We start from the raw sequence: 4,211 nt of genomic DNA on the forward strand, positions 1-4,211 counted from the left end.
AAAAAAAAAAGAGAGAGAGAGAGAGAGAATAAAAATATTATGAAAAAGAAAATCTCTTTAAGAAGAGAATCTCACAAAAGGAATGGAAACCGTTTGGAGCTGGATGCATTTGGTCCAAAAACCAACTCTTCATTTTTCCCTATTACTGAACCCCGATCCATTTATTTGCCACTCAAAAGAGGTTCAATGGATTGAGGATATAATTGTTGGGAAAATCTGAACACCATTGGCTCTCACCAATAATATTAGCCATTCAGATCTGTGGATCTTGGTGTAAAGCCAGCCTGGTCAGAAAAGTCTATGAGAGTCTTATCTCCAACTAATCAGATGGTTATTATGCTAACCAATGGTATTATGCCAGCCTTAAGCAAAGAAGCTAAATTAATTCAAGCATACACACACACACACACACACACACACACACACACAAATTGTTGAGGAAGGAAAAGAATAATTTCAGGAGGCCAGCAAAACAGATACAATAGGCAGGTGGCCTAAAACACCATAATACAAGTTTTAGGCTCTTTTCTTTCATCTTTATGCAAGGTAGGAAGAGAATTCCTTAGGTTAGGAAATCATTAACAAAACCTAGTGGCTAGGAATCTGCTGATTTGGCATATCTTGGCATTATGTGTCTTAAAAAGGGAGGAGAGAGTCGGGTACCAACCTGGCACTGCTAGTTTAAATGATTAACAAGAGCTGTGTGTTCAAAGAGGCATATGCCTTTTTCTTTTTTCTTTTTTTTTCTTTTGCAAAAGTCAGAAGCATAAAAAGCTTTGGGCTGAGTTTTCTTTGACCTATCCCTGCCCATTTTGGATTCCCTGCCAAACTGGAGGGAGGAGCCAGAACAGGAAGCACACTGGGCTTGCTACAAGTCTCTAGGTGGTCACAGAGAGAGAAACAGCGTTTGCCTCCATCCACTCTTGCAAAAGACCGCAGGGAAGCCAGGGTCCCAGATGCACAATCACGCACTCACCATAAGGTGATTGACAAGGGTAAGTGACAAGGTTTGTTTTTGTATAGTACAGACTCTGCTTGTAATGACTCCAATTGACTCCATGGACATGAGAACCTCTCAAAGTGCCTTCTGCCTGCTGAAGGTCATGGACCTCTGGCCTCATGGTAATTTGAGCCTCTAACAGTGTCATACCCAGATAGCTCCACCCTACTTCCTTGGAATGTACTGTCCCTGCTCAGTGACCCTTTTGCAGGCCCTGGAGCTGCTAGCTCTCAGCTAGAACTTGAAGGTAAGAATGGGTTTGTTTAAGTAATACTTTATGTAGCTCTTTAGTGTATTTCTTCCATCTTTAGTCAAGTACGTGTTATTGTATAATTTGGTCAAGTCAAAAAACCTAAGGAACCAGAAAAAAAAAAAGTCAGCAAAAATATATGTGTGGCTGGTTGCTACTGGTGGCTCATACCTGCAATCTTAGGTATTCAGGAGGCTGAGATCAGAGGATTACAGCTCAAATCCAGCCTGGGGAAGGAAAATATGTAAGAGTTTTTCCTCCAGTCAACCCCCAAAAAGCCAGAAGCAGAGATACGGTTCACGCCATAGAGTACTAGCCTTGGATGCAAAAGCTCAGAGACAGCACCCAGGTCCTGAGTTCAAGCTTGGGACCAGCATACACCAAAAAAAAAAAAAAACAATGTTTTTAGATACGTGTAACCAAAGAACTCCTGCCTAGGTTAGATCTAGAAATCTAAGCTGTAGCTTCCAAAAGCTCTCCCTGCTCAAAATACCAACTCTCTTTTTCTCAGAAGCCTTTTTTCCTTCTCCCACCAGAACAAGTTGAACTTTGGCCTTGGCTACTTTGTGTGTGTGTATGTGTGTGTTTATGTGTGTGTGCGTGCATATATGCCAGAACTAGAACTTGAACTAAGAGCCTAGGCACTGTCTCTTGGCTGTCCCTTGAGGCTAGTACTCTACCACTTGAGCCACAGCTTCACTTTCAGCTAGTTGCTGGTTAACTGGAGGTAAGTCTCATAGACTTACTTGCTCAGGCTGACTTTAAGCTGTGATCCTCAGATCTCAACTTCCTGAGTAGCTAGGATTACAGGCAGGAGCACCATCACCTGGCTTGGACTATTTTCTCTGTCTGTGAGGATGCTCTTTCCATCCTGAGCTTTCAACAACGCATTTCTTTTATGGCTAGAGAAGTTGAGCATTTCTTCATGTGTCTATTGGCCCTTCTTATTTCCTCTTTATAGAAGTCTCTCTTTAAGTCTTTAGCCCACTTATTAATGGGGCGATTGTTTCTTTGAGGATTTGTTGTTGAGAGATTTAATTTTTTTGAGTTCTATGTATATTTTAGATATGAGACCCTTGTCCATTGTATGGCTAGTGAAGATCTTCTCCCAATCCATGGACTTTCTGTTGATCTTGCTCTAGGCAGACAAATCTGAGAGACTGATCTCCAGTTAACTAGCAAAAAGTTGGAAGTAAAGTTGAGCACAAATGAACAAAAAAGCCTAGCAAATGTTCAAAGCTGTGAGTTCAAGCCCCAGCACCAGCACACACACACACAAAAAATACAAATATTATATTAATTACTTTATTTTAATGCTTTTTACTGTAAAAATACTGTACAGAGGGGTTACAGTTACATGAGCAAGGTTATGAGTACATTTCTTATCAAGCATTGTCACCTCCTCCTCCTTTGTTTTTCCCCTATCATCCCTTATCTCCCACTTCTACAACTACACGCCTACCCCGCCCCCACGCCCAAACATAGTGTTGTACATTTTGTTATTTACTTATATAAAGCATCTCAAGGTCATAGATATTAGAAGGTGAATGGTGGCTACCGTGAATTGAGGGAGCGATGAGGAGTTGGTGTTAACAGAGACAGAGTTCTGCTGGGAAGATTTTAAAAAAAGTTCTAGAGATGGATGCTGGCAATGGGGACACAACACTGTAAATATAACTAATGCCACTAAAGTAACTACATATCTACACATAGTTACAATGGTCAGTATCATATTGTGTGTAATTTACTGTAGTTTCTTTTCTCTTCTCATAGGGACCCTCCACCTGGAGACACTATGGCCCAAACCCCACAGTTGAGGAAAGAAATCGTAATAAGAGAGATAGAGGGGGTTCCTCTGTTACAGGCAGCAGCGGACAACTGGAGCCATATCCAGAACTTTCAGGCCAAGCCAGATGATCTCCTCATCTGTACCTACCCTAAATCAGGTGACTTTGGGACCTCCCCCGTTGAGCCAGCATGCCTGAGCTGCTTACCTAAGTTAGATTCCCCACTATGCAAGGAGCTGAGATCTGCAGATCAAGGTTCAAAGGCAGCTTGCTTGGACAGGAAAGTCCATGAGTCTCCTACCTCCTATTTATCACCAAAAAGCCAAAAGTGAAGTTGTGGCTAAAGTGTAGGGTACTAGCCAAGAAAAAAAAAGCCAAGCAAAATCTCAAGGCCCTGTGTTCAAGTTCCAATACCAGCACATACACACACACACACACACAATTAAACTTGCAGTCTCCACTAATTCACACATGCTCAGATGCATGGTAACCTGGGTTTTCTGAGGACCAGAGAAGTAGTTATGGAACCTTGCCTGCTGTCCTCTGCCAGGCACTGCTCTTGAGCAGCTGTGAGCTTTGCCTCTGCATTCTGCTCCTTGCAGACAGTTTTCTCCATTTGTCCTGGGTATCAGGACTCTGACCTAAGGGCAGATTGTAGTCACCAACTGCCTACTTGCCCCTTTGCTTGCTTGGAACATGCAGCAAAGATTACCTAGCAAGGTTTTGCTCCTCAACCCTCCCCTGTGACCCTCAGGAACAACATGGATCCAGGAAATTGTGGATATGATTGAACAGAATGGGGATGTGGAGAAGTGCCAGCGAGCCCTCATTCATCATCGCCACCCTTTTATTGAGTGGGCAAAGCCGCCCCAGCCCTCAGGTGAGAATCTCTCCCACTCCCTGTAGCCTTCCTTCTTCTCCAGTCTCTATCCTCCCTGCACCAACCCTTCTGTTTCTTTATCTCTCTTTTCCCCTCTACCCCTTCACCCAAAGTGAATCACCAAGTATTCTTACTTGGTGACATGGCTCAAGTAGTAGAGCAAGCAAGAAAGCCCAATGCTGTTAAAGGAAGGAAAAGAGGGAGGGCGTAGGAAAGGAGAGGAAGGAGGAAAGGAGAGGAAGGAGGAAAGGAAGGAAGGAAGGAAGGAAGGAAGGAAGGAAGGAAGGAAGGAAG

General features: G+C 43.2%; 1 long non-coding RNA gene across 1 annotated transcript; it reads left to right on the forward strand.

Annotated features, from left to right (window-relative positions):
- Positions 1-1,184: 1,184 nt before the first annotated feature.
- On the forward strand, positions 1,185-3,914 carry LOC106002023. The gene is made up of 3 exons (XR_001175887.1): positions 1,185-1,247; positions 3,024-3,196; positions 3,792-3,914. It is a non-coding gene; the product is annotated as an uncharacterized LOC106002023 (long non-coding RNA).
- Positions 3,915-4,211: the final 297 nt, after the last annotated feature.

Source organism: Dipodomys ordii, unplaced genomic scaffold, assembly GCF_000151885.1.
Source record: "Dipodomys ordii isolate 6190 unplaced genomic scaffold, Dord_2.0 Scaffold2074, whole genome shotgun sequence".
Classification (NCBI taxonomy): Eukaryota; Metazoa; Chordata; class Mammalia; order Rodentia; family Heteromyidae; genus Dipodomys; species Dipodomys ordii.